This window comes from Tursiops truncatus, chromosome 4 (assembly GCF_011762595.2).
Source record: "Tursiops truncatus isolate mTurTru1 chromosome 4, mTurTru1.mat.Y, whole genome shotgun sequence".
In the NCBI taxonomy this organism is placed as follows: domain Eukaryota; kingdom Metazoa; phylum Chordata; class Mammalia; order Artiodactyla; family Delphinidae; genus Tursiops; species Tursiops truncatus.
In genome coordinates, this window is record NC_047037.1 from 86,275,408 (window position 1) to 86,301,509 (window position 26,102).

The 26,102-nt window shown below is 40.9% G+C and overlaps 1 long non-coding RNA gene across 1 annotated transcript in view; it reads right to left on the reverse strand.

The window, feature by feature from the left end:
- Window positions 1-4,805: 4,805 nt before the first annotated feature.
- LOC109547831 (uncharacterized) overlaps window positions 4,806-26,102 on the reverse strand; it is a 75,847-nt gene continuing 54,550 nt past the window's right edge. The window contains exon 4 of the long non-coding RNA XR_002173760.3: window positions 4,806-5,114. This is a non-coding gene — a long non-coding RNA (uncharacterized lncRNA). The remainder of the gene's footprint in view (window positions 5,115-26,102) is intronic.

Sequence of the window (26,102 nt, forward strand, 5' to 3'; positions counted from 1 at the left end):
TTGACTCAGAGTCCAGTGTCCTCACAACAAGGAGAGCTGGAACAAGAGAAAGGAAGAGGCAGTGATGCCTTCTGACCACACAAGAAATTTCCCAAACCTTTGTTGCTTGTACATCATTTCCATGCCTGAGAAATGAAGGGCAGAAGTGCACCTGCCTCTGATGCTCACATGCTACAGGGTCAGAGATCAACCTCTTCCTCTCCTAGAACGGGAGGTAATGGCCATGTGCATCCCTGCTCTACCTTTCTTGGCACACCGATGACTAAACATCAGTGTTTCATCAACTCAGGGTGCGCCCTCCTGTAGCACAGGATAAGAAAGGAGCAAGTTTCTGGTAAACAGCCACTTCCCTCTTTCTTGCCCAGCGTGTGCCACTAGCAAAACTCGCCAGGTTTGTAGCTTGTCTCCAGTGTGCTCGTTGCTTACACTTCTTAACTTTATCCTCTCACATAAAGAAAAGAGAACCCGAAGCATCTGAAGCCTGTTTTGTTTTTTGAAAACAGGCCAGCACCACAAAGAGCCTTTTATTCTATTTTAGAAATCTGGAAAGTTGCCTTTAATTATTTAGCTATCAGACAACTCACAGGCTTAGGTAACAGATAAGAAGAGAACAAGGAACCATTCAATGATTCAACCAAATGAAAGATGGGAGAGGGTCCTCCTGCCTGGCTCCAGGAAGAAACACCAGGTGCAAAACCCAGAGCTCCCATAGAGCGTGCATCCTCAAAGACTCATGTTACATAGTCAGTCCAAAGATACTAACTTAAAATTTGGACAGACAAGAACAACAGTGTCTTCTCTGAACAGTGATCCCCAAACCACACCAAACATCAAGGTCATCCTGGGTGTTCTGTAATCAAGTTCAATCTCCAGAGGTAGATCTCGGCGTTTGTATTTTTAACAAAATATTGAAACATGACTTGATTCTTAGTGTAGTCAGCTTAACACCATCTCCTAGAGATGATTTTACTTTATTTAGACTCTTATATCTCTTGCTATGTAAGTAGCTATAATAACAAGGAGATAATAATGACTTCTATGTAAAACAGTCTGACATGGAGAAAACAGGGAGGGATTTGAACGTGCAGAAGGTATTTTTTAGAAGGAACAACTGTCGAAGAGGCAGTTCCCCTCTAGAAAGTCACACCAATCATATCTATTTCTGCAAAATAAGATTTAACAATTGTTGGATGCTGAAAATATGACATTATGCCTTATCTTCAGTGGCCCTCCAATATTCAAAGATTTCACTCAATATAAAGCCTAGGGAAAAAATTAATTTGTTATCTTAAGGGCACAATGACCTGTGTCCACCAAGAGGGGGCCCCCTCTGCCCCAGGCTATACTCACCTCCTGTGTTCTCAGATGCTACAGCTGAGAGCATCTCAGCACCTCAGGGCAGAGGCAGTGCAGTGGAGACAGATTAGTTCTTTGTCCAACTCATATCCACTTATCCCTGGCCACACAGCTAGACTACATTTTCCACCTTGCCTTGCAATCAGATGCGGCCTTTGAGGAGTTCTGGCCAGTAGAACACGGAACATGTGAGTCCCTTCCAGGCAGGCTGAGACCTCGTATAGAAAATCCAGCAGCGGACTCGAGGTCTACGAGATGACAAAGCCACAAAAGTGGGGGAGCCTGGGATCCTGAGTACATGTGGAGACAGGAGTCCTCCAGTACCTGCTGCCAATTAGACCTGACATAAGGAAGAAATAAACTTCTAACGTGCTAGCCACTGATACTTTGGGGTTATTGGTTCTAGCAGTTAGGCTTCTCTGTCTTATACAGAAATCAAGACAGAAAAACTGGGATGCTGACTTATTGAAAGCCTAAAATGTGAAGTACTGTTTTAGCAGTCAGATAGCGGACAATAAGGAAGTAAATATAGCAAGCTAGAGAGCTGTAGAGCCTTGCTGATCTCTGGCCAAACATTTCATATACGTATCATCTGTAATAACTTAAGGACTACATGCTTCTGAGCCTGAAGCTGTGAGGAAACTGGCTAGAAAGAGGCAGAGTGAAAAGCATGTTGATTACTCTTAAATGCCTTTAGTACAGGAGCTTAGGCAAGAAAGGAGAGCTTTTCATGCACAGATTGAAGGAATAAAGTCCAAAGATCAAGAGTCTTACAAATTTAGAAGAGCCAATTACTGCTGAACTCCAAACAGTAAGAGATAGGACTGGAGAATGTCCTGAGTTACAAAGACCCGCTAAGACTTCTTGAGGACACACTGTGGCTTTGTAGCAAAGACCAGGATAAGGGGCATATCCTGGCATCCAAGCCTACTGTTTCAGTGAGCCTCAAGTTAGCTGCCAGGAACTTGAGAGAAGGATACATGGAAATGAAAGAGAAAAGAAAAAATATCAGACTTGAGAATTATGTCTAGGCACAGGGAACTTACTCAATATCCTGTGATAAACCATAATGGAAAAGACTGTGAAAAAGAATATATATATATATGTATGTGTGTGTGTATATCTCAATCACTTTGTTGTACAGTAGAAATTAACACAACATTGTAAATCAACTATACTTCAGTAAAATACATTTTTTTAAAAAGGAATTATATCTAGAAAGGAACTTGACTGTGGTTACTGATTAGAAGCAAATAGGTCAGAAGCCTCATGGGTCTTTGAGGAAATTACATTGCCAGACTAAGCACAAGCTTGCTCTAATTAGGTTTCTGATTGTTCAAGGCTTAAAACTATTCTTGAGCCCCTAAACTTGCATGAGCAGGAAGCAGGCTATTAAGCTCCCAGGGAAAACTTATTGCCCCATGCCCACTTCAGAGGTGACCCTGGAGGAAAACAGAGAACGAAGAAACCCCTAGTGGGCGGATTAAGTGTCATGGAGAATGAGGGACAGGGGAGTTCCGCCCAGAGCAGACTCTGGGTCTGGCCATGTCACCTCCCCTGCTGCCAGGGAAGGGCCCTTCAGAATGTCTGGACAAGAGAAAGTATGCTGGACCAGTGGCTGCTCTGTGTCTCTCATTCTGCCCTTTTACGTTGTTTTAAGTTGTACATTGCTTGACCATTATCTATTGAGGGGGAAAGGGGTGGTGTGGAGGGGTGGAAAGTGGGAACTGATAAGTTATGTTTCCACTTCACAGGTCACCAGAGGCTCCACATCCAAGCCTGATGAGGACTCTGCATTGCCCAGAGATCCTGGACTCTGAGCTGGATGCAGGAACTGCCTGGGACTTAGCACTGTCTCCCCTGGGTAGGGGAACAGTGGGTTCTGTATATGGAAGAAAGAGTGAAATTAGTATTTGGTGACCAGAGAGTAGGCTGTGGCATAGGCTTTCTAGTCACAAGACCTATTTTCCTCCTGTGCTCTCAATCAAACTACTTTTCTGGCCTCTTTTGCATGTGGTCAAATTCTAGTGGTTAGGAACATGGGGCAAAAGTGCTGTGTCCACTTCCAGGTCTGACTCATAAGTAATCTAAATGTGCCAATCTCACCCTTCTCCCTCATTTGCTAGCTGCAGGCAAAGGATGCAACCGAGGACCCCAGGACTGGCAAGAAGGAAGGAATCTACATTCCTAAGTACAGAAGCTCCACCCCCTCCCCATTCATTAACAATGATTGGCCTTGATGTAAGAACAATAAACTTCTATGAAAAGCCACTGAAATCTATGGGTTGTTTCTTCCAGCAACAAGCCTTCCCTTACTAGTACAGGTGGGCAGCGTGCCAACCACTCATACTTAGAGCATCTTTGAGGGAGAACCCTGACAGTTCATTAGCTCTCAGAGACATGGCCTTCTGAATACACATCTATTCTGCCCTTTTCTTTCTGTGTATCAAACACTGAGGCACAGGACAGGAAGTATCCTATTGTGAAATAAAGACCTGATTTTAAATCTAAGATCTGTCACAGATTAGCTACTTGTTCTTGGGTAAGCCATTTAATCACTCTGAACTAGTAACCTTACAGAGTTGTTATGAGGAGGAAATGAGGAAATGTGAAAGTTTTTAGCATAATTCCTGGAATGTGGTATGTATTCAGTAAGCATTAGTTTCTTTTCTTCTTTCTTATAATAATAAGCAATAGTTATTGAACTCTTTTACTATGTGGAAGGTATTCTAAGTAATATCTACCTATCTATAATCTCATTTAATCTCACAACAATTTTATGATGTTGGTACAACTCTTATCCAAATTATACTCACAATGCATGTAAGGCACAGGGAGATTAGGAATTGCCCAAAGACACACCATCAGTAAACAGACTAAAATACAGGGGTCTGACTCCACAGCCCTCCTTCCCACTGCCTGTCCTACAATGCTGCTGCCTACAGACATTAGGCCTAGCAACATGGAGAGAGAGCATCCCTCCCAGCTTCTGTGAACGCACAAAGGTCTCCCATCAGGGAGCCTAGTAACATGTCTCCTGCAGTGAATTCTCTGATCTGCTTAGGACTTGCCTTATTCTTTTTTCTATGCTCTCCCCTTAACACATCATGTACCCAGCTCCTCATTGCTGGAATGAAATAGAAAAAGCAAGTGTAGCCATTTGTCTGCTCTTACCTGATGAGTGCACGGAAGAGAAAGTCAAACAGAAGCAGGTCACTGAGGTCTCTGCTTTTTTCTCTAAGACATTTGCTGAAATGGTCTCTCGGTCCCACTCAATGGACACATACTTGGGGACAGAGGGACAGTAATGGTTCCCATGCCTCCTTTTGGGCGACCTGGGAACAGTAGCTTCAGAGGAAAGCTTATGTGAATGTAACAGATCCAATTAAATTTCTTTTTTTAAAAATAAATTTATTTATTTTATTTTATTTATTTTTGGCTGCGTTGGGTCTTCGTTGCTGTGCACGGGCCTTCTCTAGTTGTGGCGAGCGGGGGCTACTCTTCATTGCGGTGCGTGGGCTTCTCGTTGCAGTGGCTTCTCGTGTTGCAAAGCACAGGCTCTAGGCGTGCAGGCTTCAGTAGTTGTGGCACTCGGGCTCAGTAATTGTGGCTCACGGGCTCTAGAATGCAGGCTCAGTAGCTGTGGAGCACAGGCTTAGTTGCCCCGTGGCATGTGGGATCTTCCTGGACCAGGGCTCGAACCCGTGTTCCCTGCATTGGCAGGAGGATTCTTAACCACTGCACCACCAGGGACGTCCCTAAATTGATATTTCAAACTTCAGGATATATTATGGAAAACTCCCCTCTACATACACATACACACACACACACACACCCCCTTCATGTTTTACATCTATCTTGTTCCCCAGAGTGATTTTAAATATATAATTCAAATTTTCAAATAATTTAAAGTGTTCCTCTGCCTTTGCCTTAAGAAAATTCTTTTTCAAGTTTCTCAAAAGCGATTGTAACAGATGGTGACTATTAGATTTGTTTGTGCATTTTGTAGATGAGCTCTTAATTTGCATTTTTCACCAGTGTTTCCTAGAAGTGAATCAAAGAGCAGTAGTCTGTTCTGTCAGCTCTTGGAGAGTTACAAGTTAGTATTCCGGAGGAAGTTTGTCCCTTGTTCTCTAAAGGAAGGTTGGAGAGACACCTTAACTGGGTAGAGGAGAAGTCACCTTTTTGTATATGGAATCAGCATCAGTGATACTCTAATCATTGTTAGCACAGAAAGAAAGTTTGTAAAATACTGGTGGCTTCTGGGAAAGTCACTCAAGATGTAGGCCATGGTTGATTTTTGCCCCGACAAAGATGACAATAAGGTATTAGAGTGGCAACCAGTGGGAAAGCTTTAAAAAGAAGCCCCTGATCTAAGAGTTAGCAACTTAGTTGATAAAGTTATAAAGTAGCTTTTTTTTCCAACTATCTCCTTAAAATGTTTTCATATATAAGGTGGGAGGGGCGCTTCCCTGGTGGCGCAGTGGTTGAGAGTCCGCCTGCCGATGCAGGGGACACGGGTTCGTGCCCCGGTCCGGGAAGATCCCACATGCTGTGGAGCGGCTGGGCCCGTGAGCCATGGCCGCTGAGCCTGCGCGTCCGGAGCCTGTGCTCCGCAACGGGAGAGGCCACAACAGGGAGAGGCCCGCGCACCGCAAAAAAAAAAAAAAAAAAAAAAAAAAAGATGGGAGGATGCTCTTTTCCATGCCCATCGATGAAAACTCAAATAGTTCCATGATTTTTTCAGTCATTCTTAGGAAATAATTCTACATGACCCCCAAATCACCAAACCTAATCTTTTTTTTTCAAACCTAATCTTGATGTATTAAAAATGTCTAATCTCACAATATCAAAATTCCAAATGTGACTTAAAGTTAAATCTTCTCTCCAGTTGCAAGCGGGAAGCTGGAGAAATGGAAGCATGGTTCTTCTTTTCCCTTTTCCTGTGCTATGGCGTTCATCCCTCCTCCTCCTCTTACTAGCTGTGGTTTCTGATCCCTCCAAGGTTGAATTCAAGGAAGGAAGGAGGGACACGAAGATGTTCTGTTTGGACTGGTACTGTTATAAGATGCTTTCATTATTTCTGAACCTGACTGGAGACACATTCTCTAACAGAAATTTTCTTGGCTTCTCCAGGGAGCATCCATCACCAGTGTTGGGGATGTCTAACATGTAATTCCCATAAAGTGGGTGATTCATTATTCCTGATCGCATTCCTTACTCCTCCTGCAATCCCTAGGAATCCAGAAATATGTTGAACTTCTATCTGTCCCTTCAGCGCTCTATTGAGCAGGGCCTCACATAGCCCACGCTGGCTCTCTTTTGCATGTGGCCCACTGTGGACCACAGGAAATATTAGTAATTATTTGCTCTTTGTCCTTACGAGCTCTCGGAGTGTGGGCTGATCCTAAAGCAGCCCCCTTAACTTGAGCTCATCTGGCAAGATCTAGACTGTCCACCTCTCACTTTCAATTTTTCAGATGGGAGTCAGATTCGAGAACATCATCCTTCAACTAGAGGGGACACACATCAAATTCTTCCAGTGGTCCTCTTGAAACCATTCTTGGCTAGAGAGGAAAGAGAAGCACGCTGCCCTCTCTCCTCCGTGGTGGGCATGGGACCTACGGCCCAAGCTTTTCAAAGGAGTCCCTCCAAAAACCCCACAACACTGACTGCCAGCACCTGGCACTTTACACCCTCACTGTGCATGACGGTATTAGAAGTTGTAAAACTGTGCTTCTGAAATTACCTTGAAATTTTGCAACCTGGTCCAGAATCCCACTTTAGAATGTCATACCCATTATATCTTGGTGCTTCCTGGGAACTTCCCATTTAACATTTTACTACACATAGTATTGAAAATTTGGAACCTACAGGATCACGTGATAAAGAAAACAAAATCATTGATAATGATTTCACTTCTCACACAAATATAATTACTGTCAGCATTTGGGGGAATATTTGTTCTGTCTCTGCCTAGAAACATGTTTAAAAATACATACTTGTAGAAGATGGGGTTATACTGTCCGTACTACTTGTAAACTGTTCTTTTTTACCCTAATATATTTTGAACAACTTTCCAAGTCAGTAAATGTATTTCTACATATTTTTAGATGGCTGTTCTAGATAATCACCTTTGGACATACAGTGTTGATTCAACAAATCATTACTATTATAATGATTCCGTTATATAAAACCCACTCTCGTGAATATCTTTGTGGACAAATTTTTGTGATATAAAGTTAGAAATATAAATTAGTAAAAGTTACAAGTAAAACATAAATCCTACCATTCAGGAGTAGTACTTCAAGCTGTCATCAGTAATCACTAAGTTCACATTAGTGTGAATTAAGGGTCTAGGAGAAGATTTTGATTGAATGTCTCACAGAGCGAGGTCAAAGCCCACAAAGTGCGTTCCAGAGGATTAGAAACAAATTTGACTCGAATCCACAATTTTCCTTCCTAAAACCAGCTCTTATTCTCACCATGTGTGTTAAAATGTCACTAAATACTATTAATTCTCCTTCAGAAATATTTCCTGGATGTGCAGCCCCTCTTCTCCGTCTCCACCTCCTTTACATGAATCCATGCCATCATCCTTTTTCACCTAAACGGCTATAATCACCGTCACGCCCCCCTCACCCTTCATCTACACTGACACCAGATTGGACTCCCTTAAAACATTTATATGGATATTACCTCCAGATTTAGGTTCTATGCGGCTTCAGATGGCTACAGGATAAGTCTAAATGCATTGCACAGCAGTTCAAGGCATTCTCAATCCCACCCTTGTTTCCAGGCTTATACCTCACTCCTGTTGCCCCTGCCTTGCACTTCATGCTTTAGCCACACTCAGTTTCTCACTGGTCCTGAGATACACTGAGCATTTTCTAATGGTTCTTGTACATATGCTCCTTCCTTTGTCTGGAGAGTCCTAACCTTCCTTGATTCCTTTTTCAAACTATCAACAGATGCTACAATCTCCTCTCTCTTTTCCTGAAACGTCTAGGTGGTGTCCATTGCTCCCCCTTCTGGTAGTTCACGGTATGTACAGGGCTCTCTGGTGCATGCTTGGCTTTATCACATGACATTGTATTGTTCTTCACCCCTTAGCCTGTCTCATCAAATTGAGCAGCGCTGGAGGACAGGGACTTGGTCTCTCTCACACCTCACACCATTAGACATGGAGAATATGCTCAATAAATCAGAATGATCATTTAGAAATCTTTTTGATACTAATAAGATACTTAACTGTTCTGCAACATAATGTAGAAATGAGTATTCATTTTCCCCCATCTTTTATACCTAAAAAGGATAAAGCCAAGGGACGGAGGAGTCACCACCTCGAGGCGAAGCAAAGGAGTACCTAACTCAGGAAGCTGGGAATGTGATCCTGCCCTCCAGCTCATGAGAGGATAGGATAGCAGGTGAACCTTGGTTCAATGGGGTACATTACAGAAAACCCACAGATTTCCAGGTTAAAACTGAGGCCTAAAGATTTTAAAATATATTTCTCCTCTCACTGTGCTGATTGTGTACAATGATACCATACATAATACGTCTAAGACACAAGCCCACATATGCATTTCTGGGCTGCATGAAATAAATACTCCAACTCCAGTAAACATCATTTTTAAAGCACATGCTCAATGATAGATTTAAATTAGAATAAAAAGACAGAGAACAGCATATGAAACACTTCATTACCTTTTACATTTCTACGAAGCTTAGGGTAGAGGCAAGTATTAAAATAACAAGATTGAAAAGTGGCTGGTGGAAAGGTCTTTAGCGCTTCTCGTCTGACATTTTTAAACGGGCTTATTAATGCAAGAACCCTGAGGCTTTCATCCTGCACAAGCGGAAACTGAATCTCCGAGGCACAGACAGACAAGAAAGGAAGTAGGCCCCACCCGAGATTTTCCACAGAAGAGGGTGAAAGGAGGCTGCTGTTTCTACTCCCTCAATGTCCCTTCATCCACCCCATCCATCACCACTTTCCCCAAAGCCAAGCTGAAAAATGTGGTTTCCATCCTCATCCCAAATGCCAGCTTCACCAAACTCGACAGGCTGCGATGCCCCTGCCCGCCACATTACAGGCTGCTGGGCAGTGCTGTCCACCCCACTGCTAATGGAGTTATGCCACGAAAGTCTATCACTGCTCCAAGGGCTGAAATGGGCCATCAACCTGGCCCTCTGGTGTTTTGACTTTGTATGAGAAATCCCTGTACAGAAGCCAATCTGTTCTCCTTTTCAAAGCCAATAGAAGCCAAGAGTCTCTGCTACCTGAGAGAATTCTGTCCACTACTCAGAAGTAAGATGTGAGGGACTTCTTTGAAGCATTACTCCTGCTGACCCCATATTCTAGAATCCGGTGCCCTGTTTTATTATGCCCCATCTCAACACACTATAGCACCATGTAATATGGTCCCTACGGTGCACATTGCAAGCCACGTCTCATTCTGCTCCTCACATCCTTGCATCCTCAAACAACTGGGGATTGAACCAGAGTTGTCAAAATTCCTTCCCTTCTTGAAAAGTGCTTCTTAACTCTCCCTCCTTTTGTTTATTCTGGACAACTACTAAAACTTCCCTCTCATCCCAATCCGTTCTAGCCTCACCCTCTCTGAGCATTTGATCCCCTCATCATGCTGGCAGGTAAGAGGCCCTGGACAATTCCCTCAAGAGATCACAAGCCCTTCTTACCACCTCCCACACCAACCCAGACTAAGCCTCCCCTCACTGAGTTGATGGAAAAAAGAGAACTAGGTACAGGTAATCTCTGCATTTCAAACTTTCTACTCATAGGGTAGAAGAACACTTCAAAGATAGTTAAAATTCCAGTTGATACTTCCAGGAGCCAGGTCAAGAGTATGACAATTCAGAAAAATAGGACATAGTATATAAATCTACATCCCAGGGGTCCCTGTAAAAGAATGATCAAAATAAGAGGAGGCCAGTTAAAGAGTAATTCTTAAAGGGAAAAAATAAAAGAATATGACAATTCATTTGGAAGAGTTTTTATCCCCTTGATACTACACTGGTCCTCGTTTCTCTGCCTTTGAAAGCACTCCTGAGTCTTCGTACCTCGGTAAAACAATCATCACTATGGCTAAAATCATCCTGATCTCCCCTGACCTGTACTCCTGACCACATTTGCAGAGCTAAGGAGGCATAGAGCTTAATGGTAATCTAGAGATCATCTCATAAGAAGTCCCCTACAGCCATTCCCACCATTTTACAAAAGGAGAAAATGAGGCAAAAAGAAAGAGATCTGTCTAAGTTAGAAGGGGAGATAAAATTTATTAGCATTTCAGGCCCCTGACTACTAAGCCGCTGCTCTTTTCACCAATCCAAGCAAATGGTATTCAAGCTACTAAAGATGACCCCAGAGGGCTCTCTCATCAAGGCGGAATTTGATGCTCAGCACACGACTTCATACTCAGCAGTCGTTAATAAAGGAGTGACACTCCAAACAGGACAAGTTTCCTGGATAAGAAAGGCCTGAGGCAGTGGTTTTTGTTTTTGTTTTTCTTTTCTTTTCTTTTCATGACTAAGAATGGATTCTCTTCTGCCTCAAGACCTTGGAGGATTCTCTACTTCTAACATCAGAGCAGAAACATCTTTAAGAGTGGTGCTCTAACAACAGTGTCCAAATTTGGAACCTTGAAACTCAAGGGCACACCTGAGGGACAAAGCAGCTCGAGAGACTTTAAACTCCTAAGACTTCATCAACAATCAACTCTTGAGGGTCTTCAGAGATGACGTGATGACTGTAACATAAAATACCTGATTTTTAGCAAACATGGTGAAACTTGCTCAAGTGAATTAGTATTCTTTTTTTTTTTCACCTCAAGTAGTCACTTTGTAAGAAAGTATACTTTATCCTAACATATAGTCATTTCACAAAACATTTTCGAACTTCTCTTTGGAAATTGCCATGAAAGCCTATTCAGCTTTCTTTCGAGGGTCTTCAGTGTTAATAGATGCTTCTTCCTTAAGATGGATTTGGATATTAGAAATAGCCAAAAGTCACACTCTTAGTTAATTAAAAGGAACAAGGCAGGTAAAATTATGTTTTTGTTTAAAAATTGTATATTGATAGACACCAATTTTCTGGGTTGTTCTGAAGGTGTTTCCAAAAATGTCATTTCAAAAATAATTTAAGGAATGTCGATATCATTGGAATAATCTTCCCAAGTGATTAAAGCAGAATCAACATTCATTCCTTCAAATAAGCTTTGGTATTGTGGTTCAGAGACCAGCCACAAGTATGACACTGTCCCCCAATGAAATACACACTGTTATTTAAATGGACATTTGAAAAGATGCTTAATAGCTTAGAAAATGCTTTTGTTATAACATTAAATGAAAAAAGCAGGGTATAAAATTATACATCACAGATTATTACAACCACATAAAAATGCTCATAGATAAAGACTGGAGGAACAGACACCAAGAAGTTAAAAGTGATGGTCTTTGGGTGGTGGACCAGCAAGTGATTATATTTTTACTGTTCAGTGCTGTCTAAAATTTTTAATGAACAGGTATAACCTGCAGTGATGAGGAACACTTTCTTTTCTTTCTTAAAAAAACCTCAATTACATGTAAGCACTTTCTAATAAGCAATGAAAGAATTCCTTCTATTAGCCTCAAATTATGATCACTTTCCTGCATGGTGCCTCATCTGTAACATGAAGTAGCTGGGTAGTTACCATCACTCTGAAGGCTTTTGAAAAGACCGAATGCAGCAACCATAGATGCTAAAATTAAACACCCAGAAAAGTCACAGATTAATAAAATAGTATGATTTGGTTCTATTAAAGAAATATTTCGTTTACTTGAACATCTTATACCATGATTAGACTAAATTCTGTAACTGCATATTCATTTTAGACCAAAGTTGACCATGTGTTAATTAAGAAGCTTAAACATAACCATACAGCAGCAGATCTAGACTTTACCTAAAGACATGGTAGTCTATTTTTTAGAAATTTTTATTGGAGTAGAGTTGACTTACAAAGACATGGTTGTCTTTAACTCAACTGGCATACTACTGTTGGCATACTACTAAATTCATTCCTTCCATAGGCATTTATCAAGTGCCATAAGGCACCCAGCACCAGGTACCCGAAGGCTCTATGAGCGATTGTATTTTGCATATCTATGGTACAATACTTTCCTTGTTCACAAAACATGATGACTTATGTTCCCTCTGATTTTTCACACAACTCTGTATTCACGATACAGCTATTGTTAGTGTTCATCACACGAAATGAGGAATAGTTTTAGGACTAATTGTTAACACCCTGAGGGCAGGAACCATGCCTTAGTTGTCTTAATAGTCAACAAGTTTGCCAAATTAAATTCCCATTGTGCAGATGAGGACATTGAGGCTTAAGGATGTTGCGTGATTTGTTCACAGTCATAAAGCCAAAAAGTGGTTTGGGACACCCAACTTATTTTCCATTTTACAACTTTCCTATAATAGTACCAGCACTTTGATACCTACAGTATCTTTTAGATATGACTAACAAAAAATTTAATTCAACACTCAAGTATCTAAATTCCTAGAAGCAATAAAATTTATAACGAAGAGAGTGACTCTTTACTTTACAAAAACACCTGTAATAACCATATAAACAACTAAGGATGACTAAATACATTTACAACTAGGCAATTACAAAGAAAATGTGCTATAAGAATGTAAATAATAATGAACCAAGTAAGCTGAGTTTATCCTCACTGTAAAAGATAATACCTTGAGCTGTGATCTAATAGAGGTCCTCAAAATCCTAAAAGATATCAGTACAGGTTGAGAGAGAAAAATCATTCATATGGGAGAAGTGCTAATAAAATTGTCTAGAGACCATCATCTGAGAATTAAAAATGAGGACACCTAGGATTTGGGACAGCATATTTTCTCACAAAGAGTAATAAACACAGGCTCCCTGGATTCAATCAGTTCAAATATTATATAATTCTCCCCTAATACACCTGAAAATGAAGCCCTCTACACAGTGATGTACTAGTTACTGTTTACAATCAGATCGTGGGGGGGTGTGGGGGGCTGGGTTGGGGATGTATGCATGTATGTACGTACATATGTTTATTATAAATTTTACTGATATAAAAGATGTATTTCCCACAATTTAGAAATAAAAATGACATGCATTATTTTTTATTGTAAATTCTACACAGTCAGCTGATTCTCACAGAATGCATTTGCTGATTTTTGCCATACTTTTGTGGCCATAGCCAACGTATGGTTGCAATTTAATGAGTATAGTCCAGACTCATTGATGTCACTGAATGTCTAATTAGGAGGAGATGTACAGCAGTGCACCACTGTATAATATTTCCACCAAACAGATAAAATAAATGTAAATAACCACCAGAGCATATATAACAGCAAAATCCAGTAAAATGAGAATGTGATGAGTTTTGAATATGTATTACTCTTGTTTCTAATATGACTTATTTGATTTTTAAGGTGATATAATTTTTGTTAATAATGGCTCTGTTTGTGGCATGGGGGTGGGGGGGAATTCCCAAGATGGCAGAGTAGAAAGACCCTGAGTTCACCTCTTCTCGCAGGCACACCAAAATTACAACTATTTACAGAACAACTATCAATGAAAAAGACCAGAGCCTAACAGAAAATATCTTCCACATCTTTAGGTTTACATATAAAGAAAGAACCACAACAAGATGAGCAGGAGGGACGGAATTATGTTATAGTCAAGACTGATAACCCCAGGTAAGCAATCCACAAATGGAAAAATAATTATAATTGCAGAGGTTCTCCGCAAAGAGTAAGGGGTTTGAGCACCACATCAGGCTCCCCAACTCGGGGTCCTATGCCAGGAAGATCAGCCCCAGAACGCTTAGTTTTGAAGGTCAGCAGGGCTTATTTTGGGGAAACACAGAGGGCTGTGGGAAATATAGACTTCACTCTTAAAGGTGAAGATTCACACAAAATCTCACACATTCCAGGACCCAGAGCAGAAACAGTAATTTGAAAGGTGCCTGAATCGGACTTATGTGCTGATCTTAGAGAGTCTCCTGGAAAAGAGGCATGACGTGAAGCACACCCTGGGGACGCAGACACTGGTGGTAGCCATTTTGGGGAGCTCATCCTACCATGAGGACACGGGTGCTGGCAATCAACATTTTGGAATCCTTCCTCCAGATTATTAGCCTCAGGACCCAGCCCTGCCTTGGCCTAACAGTCTGTAGACACCAGCTGTGGGATGCCTCAGGCCAAGCAACTAAATGGGTGGGGACACAGCCTACCAGCAGACAGGCTGCCTTAAGACCTCTTGAACCCACAGTAATCCCTGTACATGTCCCTGCCAACCAGAAGGCCCAGGAGCCAGCACCACACACCAATAAGCAGGCAATAGACCTGGGACCCCAGGACCCAGCTCTGCCTACCAGTGGGCAGGCACCAGCCCCAGAATGCCCTGGGCCCCAGCCCCACCAGTGAGCCTGCTCTAGCCTTGGAACCAGCCTCATCCACCAGCAGGTGGACACCAGCCACAGCAAAACCAAAGCCCCACATCCTGCCATGGCAGGACCCAACCCACCCATCAGCAGGCCAACACAAGCTTCAGGACACCCCACACACCACTGCCAGCTGTGTCAGGAACCGATCCCATCTACCTGTGGTCTGACACCAGCTCTGGGACCCGGGGCCTGGCAGCCAGATCCCAGGACCTGGCTCTGCCTTCCAGTGGGCTGGCACTAGCCCTGGGATCTCCTGGACCCTGACTCCACCCACCAGTAAGCCAGTTCTAGCCCTGGGGCCTCCCTGGGATCCACAGTCAGCTTCCTCATGACCCAGCCCTGCCAACCAACACTGGCAGCCGCCACACAATGCGAGGCCTAGCAACAAACCAGACCAGGGGCCATCCATACCTACCACACCTCCCACAGTAGTCAACCCGCCACAACAAGAGGACCCACACAGCCCATATAGAGGCACCACTAGAGCATATAGCTCTGGTGACCAGAAAGAAGTGCACTGCTGGGACACATAGGACATCTTCTACAAAAGGCCACTTATCCAAGATCAAGAAACATAACCAACCTACTAGATACATAGAAATAAAAACAGCAAGTTAGGCAAAATGAAGCAACAGAGGAACATGTTCCAAATGAAGAAACAAGAAAAAAAAAAACCATAAGAAGAACTAAATGAAATGGAGATGCAATCTACCCAATAAAGAGTTCAAGGTAATGATCATAAAGATGCTCAAGACCTAGGGAGAAGAATGGACAAACACAGTGAAAAGCTGAACAAAGTGTTAGAAAACAGACCCATACAGAGCTGAAGAATTCAGTAATTGAAATAAAAAATACACTATAAGGAATAAACAGTAGATTAGATGATACAGAAGAACTGGGAACAAATGAAGATGAAAGGCACAAAAGAGGGACTACAAAAGCAACCCCAAAACAATGAAAAAATGTCAATAAGTACACACATATCGATAATTACTTTAATTGTATATCTAAATGTTCTAACCAAAAGACAGACTGGCTGAATAGATAGAAAATCAATACTTGTATATATGCTACCTACAAGAGACTCACTTCAGATCTAAAGAAACCAGTCTGAAAGTGAGGGGATGGAAAAAGATATTCTATGCAAATGGAAATCCAAAAAAGCCAGATAGGAATGTTTATATCAGACAAAATAGACTTTAAAACAAAGGCTGTTGCAAGAGACAAAGAAGGACATTACCTAATGATCAACGGATCAATCCAAGAAGATATAACAGCTGTAAATATATATGCACTCAACATAGGACGAACTACACACATAAAAGCAAATATTAACAAACATAAAGGGAGAAACTGACAGTAATACAATAACAGTAGGGAACTTTAAGACTCCACTTACAGCAATGGACAGATCGTCCAGACAGAAAATCAATAAGGAAACACTGATCTTACATGACATGTTACATCAGATGCACTCAACAGATACATACAGAACATTCCACCCAAAAGCAGCAAAATACATATTCTTTTCAAGTGCACATGGAAGATTCTCCAGGACAGATCATATGCTAGGTCGTATTACAAGCCTCTGTAAATTTAAGAAAATTGAAATCACATGAAGGATCTTTTCTGACCACAAAACTGTGAGACTAGAAATCAACTACAAGAAAAAGTGCAAAACACACACACACATGGTGGCTAAACAACATGCAACTAAACAACCAATGGAGCACTGAATAAATCAAAGAAGAAATTTTAAAATACCTGGAGGGGAATTCCCTGGTGGTCCAGTGGTTAAGACTCAGTGCTTTCACTGCAGTGGCCCAGGTTCAATCCCTGGTCGGGGAACTAAAATCCCACAAGCCACGCAGTGTGGCCAAAAAACAAAAAAAAAAAACAAAAACAAAACCTGGAGACAAATGAAAACAAAAACACAATGATTCAAAAATCTATGGGATACAGCAAAAGCAGTTCTAAGAGAGAAGCTTATAGTAACACAAGCTTGCTTCAGGAAACAAGAAAAATCTCAAATAAACAACCTAATCTTACATCCAAAGGAACTAGAAAAAGAAGAACAAACAAAACCCAAAGTTAGTAGAAGGAGAGAAACCATAAAGATCAAAACAGAAATAAATGAAATAGAGACAAAACAAAACTAGAAAAGATCAACGAAACTAAAAGGTGGTTCTTTGAAAAGAAAAACAAAATTGAAAAAACCTTTAGCCAGATGCATCAAGAGAAAAAGAGAGAGGACCCAAATCAATAAAAATCGAAATGAAAGAGGAGAACTTACCACAGACACTACAGAAATACAAAGGACCATAAAAGATTACTATGAAGAACTATATGCTAATAAAACGGACAACCTATATGAAATGGACAAATTCCTAGAAATGTAAAAACTCCCAAGACTAAACTGGGAAGAAATAGAAAATATGAACAGACCAGTTATCAGTAATGAAACTGAATCAGCAGTAAAAAACAAACAAGAAAACTTCCCAACAAACAAAAGTCCAGGACCAGATGGCTTCACAGGTGAATCCTACTGAACATTTAAAAGAGTTACCACCTAACCTTCTCAAACTATTCCAAAAAACTGCAGAGGAAGGAATGCTTTCAAACTCATTCTACAAGGGCAGCATCACCTTGATTCCAAATCTAGACAAAGATATCACAAAAACAGAAAATTGCAGGCCAATATCACTGATGAGCATAGATACAAAAACCTTCAATAAAACCAAATTCAAAAATACGTTAAAAGGATCATACACTATGATCAAATGGGATTTTTACCAGGGATGCAAGGATGGTTCAATATTCACAAAACAATAAATGTGTTACATCACATTCAGCAAAGGAAATCACTGACAAAACAAAAAGACAACATACTGAATGAATGGGAGAAAATATTTGTAAATGATAAGACTGCTGAGGGGTGCAGGAACATGGATGGACCTAGAGATTATCATACTAAGCAAAGTAAATCAGAAAGAGAAAGACAAATATCATATGATATCACTTATATGTGGAATCTAAGTACGACACAAATGGACATATCCACAAAACAGAAACAGACATAAAGAACAGACTTGTGGTTGCCAAGGGGGAGAGGGGATGGGAGAGGGAAGTATTGGGAGTTTGGGATAAGCAGATACAAACTATTACATAAAGAATATATAAACTATAAGGTCCTACTGTATAGCACAGGGAACTATATTTAATATCCTGTGATAAAACATAATGGAAGATAATATGAAAAAGAATGTATACATATATATATATATATATGTATGTATGTATGTATAACTGAATCACACTGCTGTACAGCAGAAATTAACACCAGAGTGTAAATCAACTATACTTCAATAAAATTTTTTAAAAAGACTGCTAAGGGGTTAATATCCAACATATATAAACAGCTCATACAACTCAACATCAAAAAACCAAACAACCCAATTAAAAAACTAGCAGAAGAACTGAACATTTTTTCAAAGAGGAAATACAGATGCCCAACAGGCAGGTGAAAAGATGCTCAACATCGGGAGTCACCAGAGAAATTCAAGTCAAAACCACAATGGCATATCACCTCACACTTGTCAAAATGGCTATCATCAAAAAGAACACAAATAACAAATGTTGGCAAGGATGTGGAGAAAAGAAAACCCTTGTACACTGTTGGTGGGAGTGTAAATCGGTGCATCTACTGTGGAAAACAGTATGGAGGTTCCTCAAAAAATTAAAAACAGAGCTACCATATGACCCAGCAATTCCACTCCTGGGTATATATCTGAAGAAAATGAAAACACGAATTCAAAAAGATACATGCATCACAATGTTCACAGCAGCATTATTTACAATTGCCAAGGTAAGGAAGCAACTTAAGTGTCCATCAACAGATAAACACAAAAAGAAGATATGGTACACACACACACACACACACACACACACAGCCGAATACTATTGAGCCATAAAATGACTGAAATTTTGCCATTTGCAACCATATGGATGGACCTTGAGGATATTATGCTTAGTGAAATATGTCAGAGAAAGATAAATACTATATAATCACTTATATGTAGAATCTAAAAAATAAAACAAACTAGTGAATATAACAACAAAAACAGACTCAGATATAGAGAACACACTAGTGGTTTATACTACTATGTATAAAATAAATAAGCTACAACGATATTTTGTACAACATGGGGAATATAGCCAATATTTTATAATAACTATAAGTGGAACATAATCCATAAAAATTTTGAATTACTATGTTGTACACCTGAAACTAATATAATATTTAAATCAACCATACTTCAATAAAAAAGGAAAAAATTATAATGGCTCTGTTTTAACAGTGCCTTTCAAGATTCCTGTGAATTTAACAGTGGGTTCATATGAGCCAGCATGCGGCAGCTCCAGCATACCACCACCCCACTTCACCCCTATAACTCTGTTCTCTTACCCTGTTCCCTGCTTTATTTTTCTAAATGGCTTTCATCATCACCCACAGTTAGATATTTGTTTCTTGCTTATCTCTCCCACCAGAATATAAGTTCAATGAGGGAAGGAATTTTGTCTGTCTTGATCAGTACTGCCATGGTGTCTGGCACATGGCAGAGATGGGTGTGAGGAGCCCAGTCTGAGAGGCGTGGAGAGATGAGGTCAAGTAATTCATGCCATTGTCACTGTGTGCTCAGTGAGTAGACTCTGGTGTGGAGATTAGAGTGAAGGAGTTCTTTGGGAAGTGTTCTTATTAACAATACCTGTGGAGGAAGGGAAGCAAGAAGGGCTGGCAGAGGAAGAAGTCTAGCTATGATACAGTCCCAAACAAAGCTTCAGCTTATCCCACAGGATCTCTGGAGCTGAGATGGACCATCAGAGTTGCCCTGAGTGTGAGTCTTTACACCCTCACCTCTTTGATTATGTATGGGCTGCCCTCAAATGGGGGCATGAACTTGGAGGTGATTCTCTTATTGATAGGTGGTTGATAGCTAAGGAGCGTCTGTCAGTAGCAGTCCAGCAGCTGGGGAACATGTCCTGTGCTAGGTTAGATTCAGGACGAGGTGCCAGTGCCAGCAAGAAATTGGAGTGCAATACGAAAATCGAGATGGATCCAGTCACGGGAATCATAGGGAGGGAGCACAACTGGTGGGACTGAGAGAAAGTGTGCAGCTTGGAAAACATTCAAGTGCCCAGGGCTTGCTCCAGCGTCATTGTTTTTCTGGTGTTGGGGAGCAACAGGAGAACCAAAGTGGTAATACACTGCCTGCCTCTCTCATTTACCTGGTACATCTGTAACCCTCATAGAAGCCCTAGCCAGTCTGGCTGTTACCCAGGATTCTTACACAGCACATGTCTTCAAAAATATGTATTAAATAACCATTATGTGTCAGGCCCTGTGCTACATTCTACAAACGCAAGGGTGAATGAAATCAACATAGTCCCTGACCTAACGGAGCTTACAGCTAGTGTAGTGGTTCTTAATCATGACTGCAGATCATTATCACCCGCAGAGTTACTTTAACTTGCCAGTGCCTGGGCCTCACGTCCAGAGATTCTGATACAATTGGCATCAAATGCAGCCCTAGCATCAGTATCTTCCAGTTGATGTTCATATATAGTCAGATTTTAGAACCATTACTTTAAGCCATTGAATGAAAAGAGTAAACACCCAGTACTCCCAAATTCAAACTGAAAAACATACACCCTGAACACAAAGAAACAAAACCAAAAAAAAAAAAAAAAAAATCTAAACAATGGCCTGATCCAAAAATACAATTTCACCTAGTCCTCTGTACCCCAGTCTGAATCATCACTCATGACTAGATTAAGTCATTGATATCACATCTCTAGAACAGATGGAGAATCCTTTTGCTGATTGGTTGGGATTACAAACTGTATGTATTCCCTGTGTCACACTGATGGCACAACTAGAAGTGCCTTTCACGAGTCAATAGACATCAGGGCAACCCAGACAGGGTCTAGCCTGCTCCTGCTAAAAACTGGCAGCACCTTGGGCTTTTGTCTCCTGATATTGTCAACAATAAGTCAGCCTTTCTCTCTGAATTCCTGACTCTAGTGCCCAGACACAGTATTTAATTAGTGTTTCAATTACCCTTTAAATGTTTGCACATCAAGTTCAATAAAGATCAGGCAGATGAATTTTGGGACAGTGGTTGTATCATCAACCATTTCCACACAGAGAGTTTACTTGAAGGTTAACAATTCGAACAGAGGGGTTTAAAAAGTTGTTAATTGGTGTAAATACTTTTTCAGCTGCAGGAATCAGCCCTGCGAACAAGAAGAGCTCCTTTAATCTTAATGAACTAAGATGGTTTTCATGCATCACAGCAGCTGGTTGGGTCCTACACTGCAGTTACAAGAGCTCAGAGGTCATCTCCTTCCAAAAAAAATTTCATATTGGTTAAATTGTAGTTAGCCTGTACACAATTAACCATAGGATTACCAGAATAACTTTATTGCCTGGAATGTTTTTTAAAAATCATGCAAATAATAAAATTTGAATGGAAATGATTTGGAGTGCAGAAGCCAGCTTTATATTACTATCAGAAGATGAAAGAGAAATGGAGGATACCTGTAATCAGATTGGCTGTTAATATTACCTTGTCTATTTTTGTGCTTAAAGGGTAATAACCTTGCTTATAATGAAAAGAAATGTAGGGGAGACTGAGGGAAGGAAAGAGAAAGGAAACTTAAATGGCATACCTGTCCACAACACTTCATCAGGACTAAAATGACTTTCAACACTATGTAGATTAAGTGAGCACATGCTGAGGCCTCTGCCCATGTTTAAGGAGGTACAGCTGGATTTTCATTTAATTCTGAGTTTTCTTGCCTACAGGCCTTAATAGGTTTTTGGCTAGTTTTCAATTCAGGTTCAATATGTTTAATAATGTTTAATAATCCACCCCTAAATGAGATAAATGGATTTCAGAAAGCAGAAGATCCCAGAAGAAGGCAGATTACCTGGGCATCCCTCAAAATGGAATCACTTTGTATTTTTGCATAGCTTCAGGCCCTGTCTTCTGAGTATCCAATTAAGGGGGAAAAAGAAACTACATAATATGTTTCAATCCCTTATGAGTCATTTCTCCAAAATTAGGATTCACCCTTCTGTTTCCAACACATATCCACTATTCTAGAAATCTTTCCAGGATTCTTCTCGGACTTCACTACTCAGTTTGTGGTGGTGGCTTTTTTTTCCCCAAAAGAATTTGCCTGGCCTCTCACTGGCTTTTCTCAAGGCCACGGAGCTCATATTTTTAATCTTTTATGTCATGTTACCTCTTTAATACTCTGTCCATCAGAAGACAGAGTTGGACAGGATCTTGAAACTGGAAGCAACCTCATGCGTCATCAAGCCCAATTTCCCTATTTTATAATACCGCCGATGCTGAAAGTGGTTGGCTGACTCTTCCAAGGCCCCGTACTCTTTGTGGAAGCAATGACGGAGAGCTCCAGCTCTGGAGTCCTACACACTCGTTTAGATTCCAGCACCAACATCTATTGGTTGTGGGACCTTGGGCAAGTTAGTTAACCTTCCTGAGTTTCAACTTTCACATCTGAAACAGAAATAGGAATAGTACTCCTGGAAATGTGAAAAGGATCAAATGAGATAATGCATGAAAAGCTCTTAGCCCAATGTCTGACACAGTGACCACTTGATAAATGAAGATCATTACAACTATTGACAGAAGCCAGACTAGAATCAAAAATCCTGACTTCCAGTCCAAGGTTCATCCCTTTTTATCACACTGGACAACTTTTTCAGTTGTCAGAGCTCTACCATCAAAGTTCTAGACCTTCTTGCTCTAGAAAGAAATATATTTCCTTTCATCTGTATTGTATTTCCTTCAGTCCCATGAAGAAGTGAGTTAAGAAATGATTGTTCCTTCAAGGTGGCTCTTCCAAAATGTCTCAGCAGAAGCAAAATGAAGGGTGGGGTCATTGCCCCAGAGGAGAAAAAAACCACTCGTGTTATTTCCAGCTGCACTTCAGTAATGCCACGTTGGTGTTACTTCCCCATCTAGCTTCTTGCCTATTTTCCTCCTAACCACACAGCTGGCCACAGTTTGTACCTCTGTCTCCAAGAGCATCTATTTCATAAATGAATTATGCTCTCTGAGAAGGCAATAGACACCTAGGGTGTAGAGAGCTGCCCCAGCAGGAAGCGGGAAGACCACTCTGCCCGCTTCCTAAAAATGACATCGCCATTCCAAAGGGTGATTCTCGGGATCATTCATTTAGAAACTGCGCCAACATCTTCATGATAAAGAAGGCAAAACAAAACACTAAGCCCACCACTAACCTTCATTATGCTGTCAGAAAGAATAGCTTCTGAAGTGTGTCAAGCATGAAAAGCAGTTAAGGTGGAACGTTTTCAATTTTCGACTCTGGTTCGTACAAAATGAGTTTTCCTCCTCTGACCTGCATCGCTGTGAGTAACTGCCGCCTCTGACTCACTGACCAGTGTGCTGGGGCAAGGCAGTGCACGGACCAACAGTTGGCTCAGCTGCCACGGAGGCTTTCAGGGAAGCTCATCCACTGTGTTACTATGGAAAACACTGAGGGAGCTGGCTCATACCACTGTCAACGCTCAGATATAAAAATAAAAGTGATCTGAGAAAACCGTACTCCCAACTTGGTCAATTTGGAAGGAAAAACAATAACATGAAACTCAAACTGAACCTGTGAGACCCTTGTTTCTTGGAATCTACCTGATTCCCCAGGAATGAGCTTGAATGTTATACTTTTGGAGGTTGATTCAAACAAAGGGAACTTTAGAAGCCACACTGGAATCCACGCGCTCTCTCCCACTTTAGATTTCTCTCACATCTGCTCCCTTTTCTAGTTGGTCATTGCGTTCTGCTGCCCTTCTTCCACTTTTCTCAGATCTGCCTGTTCCTTTCACTTCCATCACAGGTAAAATTCTTCAACATTCACATCTCAAATATTTCAACAGTCTCTTTGTTGGCCTTCTTTGCAACCAATTTCTTTATGACCCAAACTAGCTTGTGTTGTGCTAGAGGATTAATCTTTCATAAGTCATAGTTTTCATCACATCTTATCCATTTGCAAACACACAATCGTTCTTATTTCATGCAGGTATTCATATCCCTCCACCTCTGAATACACACAGCTCCACTCCCACTGCACATTCATTTCACCGTGTCTTGAATTTGCCTCCTGCCTTCTTACCTCCAGGCTATTTGTTGCTCTGTTTTCTGATGCAATATTATCGTTCCTCTTCTTTAATCTGAATATTACACTTCACTTCTGGAGCCTCCTTCAGTGGGAAAGTAACTTCAGCCACTTCAATATTCACCACTTCATCTTTACTTTCAGCTACTTTTCAGGAATTTTTTCTTCTCCGAAGGTTTTTCACTTCTTTACCACTCCATCTCTTGGCGGCTCTACCTCTGCTTCCTCTCTAGAAGGCACGTATTCTGCAGAAGTTTCCTTTCTCCCATAGCTTTGTTCCTAACCACAACCAACCTTCTGGAGTAGCATGAAACATAAACCAGAGTGCAATCCTGGAAAAAACTACAAGAGAGAGATCCCAAAGACACTTGTGTTTTCAGCAATATTGTTAGGTACACAGAACACCTAAAATTTCTGGGCAATATGTAAAAACCTTTAAAAAAAAAATAAATGCATGGCTAACCTGGCTGGAAAGTAAGAAATGCCCTTAGAGGTCAGAATAAAAACGAAGTTTCAAATCCAGACATGAACTATCAGAATTTGTCACCCAGAAATGAAACATTAGCCTGTGTCCTCTGCCAGTCCCGATGGACTCTAACTTGGCTTTGGCAGACGATGGGGAGACCACTGAGGTACAGGCATCGTGGGAGTGTAGATCAGGGATGTTTGTATCAAACAAGGGCCACAGGAAGTTTCCGTGGGTCAACTAAGAAAAGAACTGCCTCACACTGAGAGCTGGTAGGATATTTATCTGTTTGGGCCTTGGCTCTGGGAAAAGGGGAAAAAAGAAAATGATTCCTCTGAAATCCTAACCACATCTCTGCCCTCACACAAATTTAGGGCTAAAATTCACATCGATTGTAAGACTCAAAAAAACCACATGCTAAAAATTTAGTTTAAATCAGGCATTGGTATGGTCCATGGCCAGATCCAGCCTGCCATCTGCTTTTGTACAGTCCACGAGCTAAAACAGTTTTTACAGGTTTATATGATTGAAAGAAAATCAAAATCAGAAAATATTATCATGACACAGGAATGTTACATGAAATTGGAATTTCAGTCTCCAACCAAGTTTCACTGGTGCACAGTCATGCTCATCTGTTTACACACTGTCTATAGGTCCTTTCACTCTACAATGGCAGAGTTGAGTCATTGTGACAAAGCCTGTATAGCCCAAAGCCTAAAATATTTACTCTCTGGCCCTTTACAGCAAAAGTTTGCCGACCGCTGGTTTAAAGTGATCTCAGGTTGGCAAGAGCAAACACTAATGCTCTCTGGTAAGCAAACTTTATACACAAACCTAAAGGAATTCCACAGATAATGTTCTAAGGAATAAAAGTTCACAATTTTTTTTAAAAAGGCAGTCACTAACATTCAAGGAATAAGATAGTGTGGGTGATAACAGAAATAACTAATTAGAGAATCTGACCTACCAAGAACGTAGATACCCAAATTATGAGACACAGAGTTTAAAATATGTTTTTATCACATTTGCCTAAGTCCATCGGGAGTCTCTATCCAGTCATACTTCTGAACATTTTGTTTGTTCACTCATCTATTTTTTTACCTCCTGTCTTCTTTCTTCTTTCTTTATAGAAGGTGATTGGTGGTAGTTCCTTTTGTTTTTTTTCCTACATGCATTGTAAATGCCGTCCCTTTTATAGAGCATGATATTTAGGGCTTAATTTTATACTTTGTTTAAAATAGATCCTGGAGGCAATTTAACATCAAGGTACAATCCCAGCACTGGCATTTAACCTACTCAGAATTTAACTGCCTATAATAGAATTGGGAAATTCTAGTCTACTGGAGTACTTACCACTAAGAAGTATTAGGGTCAGCAGCAATTCCTAACCAGGACAGTTTCACAACTTGTGCTCAACAGGTAATCACTGAATTGGAAAATCTGCCATCCACGTGACCTTCAAATAGGTCAGCCACCTGAAGATGCTGAGTCATGCTAGCTGATGCTGTGGGTCATGCTCTTTGCTCAGATCACTAAGGATTCGCTCAAC